Source organism: Acyrthosiphon pisum, chromosome A1, assembly GCF_005508785.2.
Source record: "Acyrthosiphon pisum isolate AL4f chromosome A1, pea_aphid_22Mar2018_4r6ur, whole genome shotgun sequence".
NCBI lineage: Eukaryota > Metazoa > Arthropoda > Insecta > Hemiptera > Aphididae > Acyrthosiphon > Acyrthosiphon pisum.
Window position 1 is genome coordinate 37,795,918 of NC_042494.1, and position 13,395 is coordinate 37,809,312.

General features: G+C 26.3%; 1 protein-coding gene across 2 annotated transcripts in view; it reads right to left on the bottom strand.

Moving 5' to 3' along the window:
• The window catches only part of LOC100575587 (5-hydroxytryptamine receptor 1), a 251,248-nt gene extending 238,423 nt beyond the window's left edge, over positions 1-12,825 (bottom strand). For both annotated transcript variants that reach the window (XM_029487000.1, XM_029486998.1), the window contains exon 1: positions 12,510-12,825. The gene's annotated coding sequence lies outside the window, so the exon portion shown is untranslated. The remainder of the gene's footprint in view (positions 1-12,509) is intronic.
• Between the last annotated feature and the right edge of the window lie 570 nt (positions 12,826-13,395).

Here is a 13,395-nt window from a genome sequence, read left to right on the forward strand (position 1 = left end):
GCTAAAATTCAGAGTTAAATAAAACAGTTAGGTATAATTGATTTTTAAAATATGTATCTTTTTAACTCAAGAGTTTTTTTCAATTAATTAATACAGGTAGGTACCTACTACCTAATGTGTCATACATCGATATTAAAATCGAGAAAATTATTTCGCATCACGCAGGGATCTTGTCCCTCACTCACTATGCTTGATTCGATTGTTCAAATAGAAAATATCTTTCAACTCGTTATTAAAATCTACGAAGCATGAAATAGGATAAAAATATGCTATTTTTACTGATGAAGATTTCTCGTAGCATCTAGGGTCCACAGCGACCGAAAAATGTTACAGCGTATAAATGTTGGTACCCAGTTTAATAATATATACACGTTGTTTATAATATGTTTACCTGGTGACTATAAGTCCTGTTTTTTACAGGATTGTCCTTTATTTCAGCATTGTGTCCTGTTGTCCTGACAAACTTCTTTCAGGACGCTTTTTGTCCTGTTTTTTTTATCAAACAAAATGAATGAATTTGAAAACGAAACTTACGAAAGTAATGAATAATGATTATAACTGTAATCTTGTGATTGTCTGAATTTACCAGTATGGGGTATGTCTACGAGTTATATAGGAGCTTATTGGAGTTATCGGATTGACCGTTATCGGACTATGCTTTCGATTCTATCTATTTATATCACTGAAACTAAGTTTTGTGAATACATTTATCGTTATTATAGCGAATAGCTATTAGTTTGGTTCCAACAATCGTTGAGTTTTGTCGACTTGTTGATAATCGTTAATATAATATTTTACAATTTTATCGTACGTGGAAAAATGGGGATATCACTTTGAACCACTAAAAGTTTTTCGTTGGATTCAAGTACTAGATTTTCCGATTTGGAGTGACATTCAAGAAAGTTTTAAATATATTATTAAAAATAATCCAACACTGAAATTCGATGAAGATGAACTTTTTGACGAATTTAATCATGTAATAAATGTAATGAAGGTTAAAATGCAAAACTGAAAAAATGGTTCAAAAGTCGAAGATAGGTGGTGTGAAATATTTAAAATTCTAGAAAAAAATAACATTCCAAATAAATATTTTACGGTTATTTTAGAGTATTCAATGACTATTCCAGGAACTAACGCGTCGGTAGAAAGAGTATTTTCAATTACAAATGTTTTATGGACAGATGAGAAAAATCGATTTCTTGTGGACACAATTAGATCGATAATAATCGTAAAACAACATTTTAAAAATGTTTCATGTACAGAATTTCATACATTTCTTTTAGAACACCCACAATTTTTAAAACTAATTACTTCTTCAAAAAAATATGAAAAATCAAATAGTGAATACATCTCTGAACAATCGTCATCAAAATGAATTAATAAGTTTTTTTAAGAAAAGTAAAATACATGAATTTAATCTTATACAGTGTTATCAAAAATTATATTTTTTCACAATTAAAAATCAATAAAATATATATATATTAAGTATTAATAAAAAAAAATTAAATTATTATTAATTTTGTCCTGTATTTTTTTTTTTTAATATGGTCACCCTAGTTTACCATAATTTATACCTTAAAAAAATGCTTATACAATGCTACATTTTTGAAAAATTTGGATGAATTTATAGTTTTTATTACATAAATCAAAAATTGAGATTAACTTGGACATTTTTTAACTGTCATACATTATTTGTTTTGTTTTAAGAACACCCTAAATATATATTTTTTTTAAATCACTTAAGCATCAAAAATATTATTTTATTTCTGTCAATATTTTACGGATTGTTGTGATCGTGTTTTATAATGAACTGATTACAATATCAAAAAAATCTTTATAGAATCATATATCATAGAAGATCTTCTCAATAATCAGACTTTGTTGTAAAACGTATTGAATGGAACAATGGAAGATCTTAAACATTTAAAGTAAAATACAAAAATGGTAGATACATCGTAATTATTATGCTATGACTTTCGTTTCTGGTAGATCGCTAAATTCCTTAGTAGGTATTCCATTTGGTTTTTGGCTAGCTGCGTTTTATTTTTGGATACATTTTTATTATATTTTTAATAAATGCATTCCATATTTCTGTCGTTGATTGTATGCTGAATATGATCTTACATATTTTACATATCTCAAAGTTTTATTAGATTATAAACATATTACCTATGTATCTTACAAATTTATTATATATTTTTAAAATTTGTTATACCTAATCATATAGAGATTGTTATTAACTTATTGTTACTATATATTAATATTTTAACCCGTCTTTTATTGAATTAAATACCTATTACCGAGTTAAAGTCAAATTTTCTGTAATTTTACTATGGTTAACATTTAATCGGATTAGATCGATGTTTCCGTCATTTCAAATTAAAGCCTAAACATGGTTGATATTTTTTTGCTCTGAAGCAATGTGGTAACATTTTTAGGAGCTTAAAATGTTACCGGAGTAATTACTAAACAACCATCTCCCCCCTCTGTTCCAGAAAGCATCCCAACCCTTCTATCATATGAACATCAATATTATAATGCTAAAATACTAAAATAGTTGTTTGTCATAATTTTAACCGATGTCAAATAATGAATATAAAATTATAAATACTATAAAATGGGATTTCGTTTTAATTATAAAAATATTTTCTTATTCTCGATGTGGTGGTTTTCCATCCACAAAATAAGGTAGTTGGTTATTTTCATTTAATTTATATTATTTTGTCATATTAATATACAAAATATGATGGAAGTTTATTGTATATTACATTATTTAATTATTATATTTTAATTTATAACAACTATCCAATATGTATTTGAACTATTAAAGTAACTTGAAAGTATATCAATACACATTACACAGGTATGCGCAACTCGGTTTTTAAACTATTGTACAATTTCTAGTTTTTATACGCGAAAACAGCTAAGCCACAAATTTTAAAAAAATATGTACTTTTCAAATTCAGGCAAATAACTCGTGGAGGTAAAATATACGTAAATTTCGATTTGAAAAACACAAAATGGGTGGAACAATTATTTAACCCACATATTATCCTACCGATGAAAACGGTAAATTCAAATGCGCAGTCACATAATATAAAATGGTAAATGGCGCTGAAAAGGATAGTCAGAAATGTGGCTGTACAAATATATATATAGGTGGCTCTCGAGGACGAGGGTATACGAGCTATATAATACCTGCAGTATTATATATATATAGGTATACTCTGGTTTCGCTCAGGGACCTCTCTCTCTCTCTCTCTCTCACCGTGTCTCTCTCACCACCAGTCGCTCACTATATACCATTGTGTTATATAATACACGTTACCGTATATACATGTATACGCGGGTCTCAGAGTTTAATAATAATCATTATATATACCTACGATCGTACTATAATAGTAATTGGGACATCCGCGAGGAATACTGGTGGCGGTGGCGGCCGTGGTCAGCTCGTGTATACGCCATCTTGGGGTATCTGTCAAAGCTCGTGCACCGGATTTATCACCACCGTTTCGTTGATATAATAATATTATATTATAAAACCGATCCTGCCAACGTTGTGTGTACAATATACGCCACGTTGTTGACTCGGACGCTGCCGTTTTACCTATACGCCTAGCGGTGCCGTCGCCATCGTTTCGGCCACTTTCGGGATATTAAATATTATTACCTATACTTACCTGATTTCAAGAATCCGCGAGGAATCGCTCTTCATATAAGTATACTAATATTAAAAAGGTGTTGTATAGACTGAATGACCATTATACACCTTGCGCGGAAGTTTTCTGAACAAGATAAACTCGTATACCTACGGGACGAAAATCACATCTCTTAGTTTTTATGTCCCGATCCGACAATTAAAACAACAATCCCTGGCAGACACATACATTTATTTTTTGTAGATTAATTTATAATTTATTGTAAATTTATTAGATTTCTATGAAACTTGAGATATGCCAGAAAACATCTAAATATAATTGAAATATATAAACCTATTGTATAAGTAAAAAATTGTCCAGAAATTACAATATGTAGAAGAATTTAATTTGAGGGCTAAAAAAAATGTACAATGAAGACTTGAAGCATCTATTTGGCACTTGTGTCAATATTTGTTTGATAAATAAACAGGAACAAATTATGATCGAAAAGCTTAGAGAAAAAACAAATATGAAGCTATGAGTATTGATTTATGATTAAATGGCATGCAATAGATACTACACTACCTTAATTTACGTGGATTTGTGAAATCAAAAATCACAAAAATCAAATGGCATCACTTCTAGATACAATAACTATATGAGTAATGCAACGTTCGTACCTACTCGAATAATTAAGAATTAATTTTTAATGATTCAATATTGTATAAATTTAGTTGAATAATTCTTTACCGGTTGATTTGCATTATTGACATAGCTACTTTATTTTTTTACTCAATAATCAAGTGTGATAAGTAAACATTTTTAATTTTGAATACATTTCGAGTAGAAAATAATTATTTTATTTAAAAAATACTATTATTAAACTGTTGTGTGTATACTATCTAATATCTAATGAATACAATGTAGTGTATACAACATAGGTGATAAAGCATTAAAATTATACTTTAATAAAAGTAATTAATATGGAATAAAAAAGAACCACATGTAACGCGTTATAATTACTACAATAATAGATATAATATATAACATATTTTCAGCACACACCTTTTTTTGATAATACTGTTCTCACTCTTAAAAGATAATATTAATTTTCATGAAAATTATTTTGTATTCATTTTCAATTAGTCAGAAATCAATTTTCATACTATTTTAATAATCTTGATTAAAACTTGACCTAAGCTATATAATTAAAAATTATTTTTGTAAAATCTATATACCTATAACGTGATAATAATGACTTGTTCAACCAAACAGATTGTAGGGCTGTAAACGGTAACTGTTATAAATAATTTTCTATTGAAATAAAAATGTACTTAAAAAGTTTTCAAGAGTTTTGTACCTAGGTATACCTACATTTTTTTACTCGTTAAAACTTTTTTTAAAATAATCAAATATATATAGCTTAAACTGAAAAAAGTCAAATGACTTATATTAAAATTGTAACTTATAATATTTATATTAAATTAATATATTTGGACTGTTGATGAACCAACTCGACTCGAAAAATAAATACTACGTTTTGTAATAGTTATTGTAGTTGGTACCTTACGTTGTACTTTTAATGTGCTATTTTATTACTTGTACGTGCTGACGTGCGAAAATTTATCAAAGGTTAATACTATTATTACATTGAGTAAAATATGTTATTCTCTCAAGCTATTAACTGAAACAGAAAATTAACAATAAATTGATCACGTCGGTTATTTACTATTTAATTAAAAATGTTGATACAAAATTAACAATAAACAAAAATTTAGAAAAAAATACTTGAATAATTTTTTTAATGTTATCTCTAACGAAAAATCAGTCAATCACCACAGTTCATGCCTATAATCTTACGGATTACAATATAATAGAAAAACAATAATATCCGTCGACTTAGCAGTGAAACACCACACGGAAACGGCCTACAGGTCATGGTCGAGGCATCAAAAAGGGACTTAGCACGATCTCCTCCAAATACTTGTAAATTAATAGAAGCGGTCGAAACAGGTATTAGTAACAGCAGGCGTAAACTAATACATATTTTCTTAAAATCTTTATTAACTAACCATATAATTACTTACTTACGTAAATTTAATATTCACACGAAATATACCAAAAGCCAAGACATTTTTTTTTCAAATAATTTAGTAACAAAAGATACACTTTCAAAATGTAAAAATATATTTCTACATTAAACGCCAAAGAATATTCACACCAAATGGATGTATTAGTACCTACACCAATGGCGTCTGTCTGTGGTATTCTAGGAGGGAAGGAATATTGAACCAGCTTAGTCCAAAACGATATAAAATTAATCACTGTTTTAGTAAAGTTATTTTTAAATAATAATTATAAGTTATAACTAAAATATAATATGTATATAGTATAAACATTTATAATTTAAAAATAAATAGTAATATAAGTACATGTTTCAACTGTATGCAACGCAATTTAAAAAGTTTATACTGGAAAGGTCCTTTATTTTTACTGTTCAACTTGATTTACGCACCATTAGTAAAGTTATTATTGAGATTTTCGTTGCGTATAATAGGAATAACTAAATAAATAAAAAAAAAACATTGTACAATGATAAATTATAACGTTAAGTTAACTTGTATAAGCGCAGCACTAATAATTTTCAGTTATACGCACATTAACCGAAAATTAGTATTGTAAGTATTTTACGATCATAGCAGTAATATTCCTGTTTTCTAATAGTTTTTAATAGTAATATACCAATATTAAGCAACGCGTTACTTTTCACATTAAGCACACTCGGCGTTATTGTTGTGTTTAAACACTGCAATATGGTTCAATCGACAAACAAAACTTCTACGACCTTTACGCAAAAAACATACGAATAAATAGGTTAGGTATTTATCTTGTACTGTTGACAATTTTCACTTTACTCAACTACAAATGCTGATTCCTTATTAATACTCTATAAGTTTTGGTGTTTTAAATATGCAACAGTTAATGCTAATGTTATTTAAACGACGGTTTTATTTTTCACTTCTAATCTATGAATTATATTATTGTCTCATAATATAATCGTTACTATATCCACATTCAACTATTTTTATTTTTGATTCTTCATCTATAATAAGTAAGTACTACAGGTATACGTTCAATCATGTAATGATATAATATAATAACATTAAGATAGCCTTCGTTTTTACCTATGATAGTCTTTATATGGTAACTTGGGAAGGTCGTAGAATTTAAATTTAAAATATAAAGGAATCAACAAATATATTTAATTTTGGTATAATCTTATAGAACTAATTTAAACCCCGGTTTTTTTGTTAACTACTTAATTATGTTTGTTTTTTCCGTCATTTCTAATTAAATTTTAAAACTGCCCCCCAAGTAACCTCGTTTAAATATAAGATAGGTACTTACACAGAATACATACATTGAGTTGACACTGAAAGGATTAAACTCGAGGATTTAACTCGTACTTATTATACGAGTTAAAGAGACAATTATTAACTAAAAATATTTCGTAAAAATGAATAAACAATCTGATAATGTTTGTGTAAAATGCATAGTTTAACCACATTCAAACTATTCAAACAATAAAATAAATTATACCAATATTAAGAAATCAATTGTAATTGAAAAGTATTGTACCGTAAATACAGAAACAAAGTTACTAATCGTAGTATTTAAAATAAAAAAATAAGCACTGAAATCTTATACTAGAATTGAATGGGCCTCAGGGGAGAGAGAATATCTCACTTTTTGAAATTAATGATAAATTATTTAATTAATATAAGATTTTAAACAAAACTTGGTTTACTAAAAAATGTTAAGTTTTAATAAAACCACTTGATAAAATTTTTTTCACACTTATTTTTCTGGTCTTTCGCGATTTGTTGAAAACCAACAATTTCTATTGAAGTTCTACATTAAACTGTTTAACTGTATTGTAAAGTGTTTATGAAAGTTATCGAAAAAAGATACAAATATCTTGAAAACCTTAATGTTCATTTATGTTAAATTTAATTTATTCTAATAAAATAACAGCTTATCAAATGTAAAATATATTTTAAACAAACGACAAATCATGTTGTTATTATTCAATGATGTACAACTTCAATGTTGCTTCTTAAGATACTATAGAATTTATTTCAGTTATTTATTTAAAAAAATATCATTTTACATTTCTGATAATGAAATTATACACGTCTAAAGTGAAATTTTTTGAACATTTTACAGGATATTAGAAAAAAAGTGTTGAGAATTTTGTCTCACTTTACTCGCCTATAATGAGCATAGATATTGGTGATTATATTATATTATTATTACGTATTAATTTAAATACCATCAATATTCAATCATCGAACAGAAAACTATTGTGTCTGGATTTCAGTTTATAGCACGGAGTCTTATCAATTTTAAATTACATACGATAGTGAAAAGAATTTACTAGAAGTTTAAGACTATAATAGACTACAAAAAAATACAGTAGGTATGTAATATAATGTATTAAAATGTAAATTTGTAATACTCAATAATGTAAAATATATTTAAAAAATCTATGTATGAAAATATTGTTCAACTACAATTGAAATAATACACATAATATTAATATTATTAATGATCACAAATATAAATGAAATAGGTAATACTTTTTAGAATGCTAGTAAATTTTGAAAAATATTTTGGTGCATATAATACATAACGTACGAATTCCAACATAATTGGAAATCGGTGACGATTTTTCAGAATAAAATTGTGTACATTTTTTATGTGTTATAAAACAAAAAGAGTCATTCTATTCAAACTGTTATAATATTGAAGAGTTATAATGTAAAACTCGAAAAGATCCAACATTAAGCTTTCATTTAATTTAAACCATACATTTGTTATGTGTCAGTTCTATAAATTGTTGTCAGTGGGTACAAAGCACGCAATATACTTCATGAACGAGATAAGAACCTTACTATTTGCTAATGTTTAAACGTATTTCCGAACAATAAAGTAATTTCAAAATATGGTTTCTTATATTTTATACATTTGTATTTGAAAAGTAAATAAGAAATAATATTTTTTGCGTTATAGTATCAATATAAATTAATGTTTTTTTCATGAATATAGAATTCTTGAAATGGTATTTAATTTAAATAAATATAAATTAATTCCGAAGAGTAAATATATAAGTACAAAATGTCAAATAATATTTAAACTAAGTTTTAGTAGTAGTCAAATATACTATATAGACCTATTTAGCCATATTCTTAGATACCTAATACTCACTAAATTACTAAAAAAATCTTTTTCCTTCCTCTTAAGTCTTAGTGATTAACCTATCTCTTAGGATTAACCGTGTGATATGCCTTGGACGTTTTTGAACAAGATCTACCCTCGGATATTAATTATCTAATGCTGCTTGTATATAGTATAAATTATATAATTATAATCTTTGAAACATTTAACTTAACGATAACTTATAACATACATATTTGAGTATTGTCATTAAATTATTTTATATCTTTGAAATACGCGAGCTTTAATGTTTTGTATTTTTTTTTTTAAATACTAGAGATCTTAAATTTACTTCACAATTAAATACATAATATTTATTTACAAAAACACAAGTTATTCGATAAATGTAATTTGTACTATTATTAATTTGTTTAAAATAACGTTTGTTATACGGAAATATTTTAAATATAAATCCACTTATCGGAAAAATAAATAATACTTTAAAAATAAAATAATGTTTTTCATTTAATAATAATAAAAAGGAGTTTATCTCCGATCAAAATTAATCAACATTTGTTATACACATTGAATTTTTATATTTATTATTTTACACGCCATAAGCACTGGTTTACTTTTGACGGAATGTTATAGTTAACGAATTACAACCATTGTCGTATGGTAAAATAATTTTATATTCTTTACTATATATGCATTATCAGATAAAATTAAATACAACATACAATTAGGATTTAAAAGTATTGATTCCAATGAATAGGTTATAAGTATAGATATTTTTTACCTTAAGGATGGCATAATTATACAATTATTTATCGATTTTTTAGTTATCAAATGCTAAAAAAGGTAATTAATAAATGTTATAGTTTTAGAACTAGTATAAAATCAGATACCAAAGACAAAATAAATATCGAAGAAAAAAATTTTTGGTGTTGTTTCCACCAGCTGGTATTAAAAATAATTCGATAATTTATCATGCAATTATGCATTAATTCAATAAAAGTACAAACTCCAAAGTTTAATCATCATAAAATAGTTAAAAATATGTCATGTAGTATGTGAGTGTTTCCATATCAGACTTTTGCTATTTGTTTACGAATATAATTTAACAAATGTAGACAAAAACACCAACTTCCAGAAACTCTAGATAAAATAGTTAACAATACCTTTAACAAAATCAGTCGATGCACTTATCAAATTTATAAATAATTGTAACTAATCTCCACCAATTAGTTTAATACGATTTTAAATTATGTTACTGTTATAGTTGTATAGGCTAATATGCTCGTCGTTGATGACTAAAAATATATTTTTTTAATGTGGATTAAATTAGGTAGGTATAAAAAACAAGAAAACTTATAATTTATTATTATACAGAGAAAAATGTTGTTTTCGCATTGCATAAAAATAATAAAGTGCTAAATAATTTATATTTTGTAACTGATTAGTTTTAATTTAATACAAATATGCATGTTTCAGTGGCATATTGAGGGGGTGTTAAAGGTGACCAGGAGTTATCATCAATGTGTTGAATTTTCTTAAAAAATAGGATGGGTATTTAAAATATATTTAAAATTACAAATAACATTCTTCCAATTAATAAAATAGATAGGTACAGTTACAAATTACAATCTACATAAAAAATAATTATCGTACTGGAACTTGATTAGTGTTTAATGTGACTTAGGGTGTTGTTAATAAGACCACACAAATTAGTTTTCATATAGGTACTATTGTCGAATTATGTAAATTCAATAAGATATCATCGCCTAACAAAGGCGGTTGGTCCAATAAGAAGTTTCAAAAGATTTAATTATAATAAATAATTATTACAAAAATAAACGTACGGAATCACAACAAAATTCGCCTAAAACATTCACTGAACTATAAACTACATAAATTAACTTTCTAAATATAACCGACATATTAATATAATATATTATATTATTAATTTATCACATTCAAATGTTAAAATACTTTATAGAAAAAATACTCAACTGCCTATATTTTTGTCTGCTGATTATTCATTTTTTATATTATACATTTCTTCAATTTTTTCATTTTCAAAACTAAAATATTTGTTTAGTCTCATTTCACAAATTATTTTTTTTTTTGAAAGTCCTTCCATAAATCATCCAGGTTAATATTTTACAATGCATTGTTTTAGTAGAAAATTACAAGTCTACTATTATTACAATTAAACCATATTATTGTCTGGATATTTTTTAAGAGCTAAGATACATTAACTAAAATATATAATTATATCTATTAAAAAGTTTAAATTATATTTTTAAAATAAATAATTTAGTTTTCAAATTGGTCTTAAACTTAATCTAATTAAATCATAAGATGCATAACATTAACAAATCACTAATTAAACATACCTACCTAACTAGGTATCAACAATTATATATTTTATATTATATAATTATGTAGGTAAATCTTAAATTAAACTTTTAAAATGTTTGGTTGCTCAAATACTAGTGTGAATGTATTTGACATATCAGATAGTTAAAGTAAATTACTGTTTTTTTAATATAAAGTAATTAATCATAATGCCATAGTCATATTTCATACAGAGAATACATCCATTTATTAAAAGAAATATGTGAATATAAAAAAGTTTAAATTTATGAACAACATTATTATTGAAGTCACATTGTTATACATTTTTTAATTCACTAGTAAAACACATCTTAAGTTGGATTATATATAAGTTTTATGAACATACCTATTGTTAAAATAATATTTGTACATTTTTATTTTTGTGTTGAAAGTTTTTATCAAATTGTAACAATTAAACACATGATTTATAAAAGTACACGGACCTTCCTAATTAGTAATTACATACAATACACAAACATTTTGTTCTAAAATTTTAGTTCAATTATATAATGGCAAAAAAATATAAAAGTTATAAAATGTTATTTTACAAAAGCATCTAATGAAATGATTATTTAATACACATTTCCCAATTTTTTTTATTTTAATTGTATCGTTAAAATGATCAAATTAAGGTCTTTATGTCACTAAAAACTTCAAACTCTAGTTTATTACAACCTTTCTATGTATTATACATAAAAAAAAGGTCGATTACATTTTTCATTTTATAAGAATATTTCACAATGGTCTTTAAAAGGTATGATTATTATGTTTTGTTAAAAATATACTAATAACATTTTTTTACTCTTACATTTTCAATTTAACGACCAAGGCATCGTTTATGTTATCAACAAAGTTAATAATATTCCTATTATATATGGTAAACTAAAAATTAATTAGGTATATTTTTATCGAAGCCGTTATAATAGAACGGAAGATGCTATAAAAATTAATAACTGTGACAAAATTTCGTGTCTCCGGAGTAAGCACGTTTTTCATTAGATCCTATTTTATTGTTGTCATATAACCAAAATACACACATGATAATAAATAAAATTCATACAATCTTCCGTAATAAAACCAATTATAGCGTTACACTATGATATTATTATATTATTGGGTTTTTGGTTTTCAATGGACGCGCTTGCACCACGTAGATAAATTACGCCGATAGAATGCTTGCATATTTTCTGAAAACTCGCTATACCTACTCTTATAGTGATTATAAAAATATTATAGACATCTGTGACTTACCTATATCGGCTGTACGATCACGTCCTGGAAAAAATTAGTCCAAAATCATGATGAAAACAAACGATAAAATAAGTTCTCAATTTATCGGAAGTTCACGCAGTGGGTTTCAAAAAAAAAGAATTTTATTATTCTATTTTATGTTTTTAGATTCGCACGTGGTTATCGGCCGAGTGGTTAAAAACAAAATTTCGAAAAGTTTACGAAACGAAAAACCGCTGCACAACGAATGCGACGACGACGGCCGAGCAAAAACCGCACGCGGTGCCCGACGGTAAAACGAACTGAACTCGTCTCTCGCGCGACCGGCCCACCCGCACGCATACGATACCGAATTTATGAGCGCCGCCGGTAACGCGCAACTCGTCCTTGTCGACGAAAATCACACACGTGCGCCGATGCCGCCGCTGAAACGAAAAGTTAGGCGGCGGACCGATGACGGACGAACGGTGATAAGTTGTCACTATTGGCCTATTTTTAATTATAGTTAGATTTTACTCAGAACTGTTTATGTGTTAAATCGATTGACTGTATCAAAAAAATAATCCATCATATACCTACCTGTTGGTTGATTATTATTATTATTATTGTTATTAATAAAATTATTAGGTATAAGGTTCATGATTGAAATTTTGTGTGATACCCTATAGTCAGTTTTTCTACTTGTGATAATAACTTTTTAGGACATGGCGCTTCAAGAACAGGTCCAAATTAAGGAGAGCTCAGTGCAGTTGCACCTATTGGCAAATCTTAACTGACTCGTTGTATTTCATATTTTTATATAGGTAAGTACAAAAATGTATATAAGTAGGTACCTAAGTAAGATAAAGACAAAACAGTTATGATTTGAATTATCAAAAACAAAAAACATTTTGTATTACTTAATTTC